This window comes from Ziziphus jujuba, chromosome 4, assembly GCF_031755915.1.
Source record: "Ziziphus jujuba cultivar Dongzao chromosome 4, ASM3175591v1".
Taxonomy (NCBI): domain Eukaryota; kingdom Viridiplantae; phylum Streptophyta; class Magnoliopsida; order Rosales; family Rhamnaceae; genus Ziziphus; species Ziziphus jujuba.
This window is the reverse complement of record NC_083382.1, coordinates 362,752-363,306: the sequence shown is the minus strand read 5'-3', so window position 1 is coordinate 363,306 and position 555 is coordinate 362,752. Positions and strand designations below refer to the sequence as shown.

The 555-nt window shown below is 28.5% G+C and overlaps 1 non-coding gene across 1 annotated transcript; it reads left to right on the top strand.

Annotated features, from left to right (window-relative positions):
* The first annotated feature begins 483 nt into the window (after window positions 1-483).
* Window positions 484-555, top strand: TRNAR-UCU (transfer RNA arginine (anticodon UCU)). The gene has a single exon. It is a non-coding gene; the product is annotated as a tRNA-Arg (tRNA).

The following is a 555-nucleotide window of genomic DNA, read 5'->3' as shown; positions in this document are numbered from 1 at the left end:
ATGGGTCGAATTTTTTTTAATTTCATTGATATCTGGAAATTTATTTATCTTCCATAAAGGAGCCGAATGAAACCAAAGTTTCACGTTTGGTTTTGGATTAGAGATGTTAACAATGATGAATCAACGTCAACTATAACCCATAGCCTTCCAAGCTAACGATGCAGGTTCGATTCCCACTACCTGCTTGTGTTTACTTTCTCATTATCTCTATTCAATATTTTTCAATATTTCTTTTTTGTAGTCAAAACCCATAAATCTATATATGTAATAGATATTTATATCTAATATATACGTATATATTTTTGGTATGCATTGAAATATCAAATTTCTAATAAATATGTTTTATAGAAATATAAACAAAATGAATATAATTAATGTAGTGCATAGTTGAATACGCAATTCCCGGAATTCTTTCACATATTCATTTCATCCGAATAATAAATGTGAAAGGAAAATAAATATAAAAAAAAATTGGAATGCAAAGCATCCATTGTCTAATGGATAGGATAGAGGTCTTCTAAACCTTTGGTATAGGTTCAAATCCTATTGGATGCA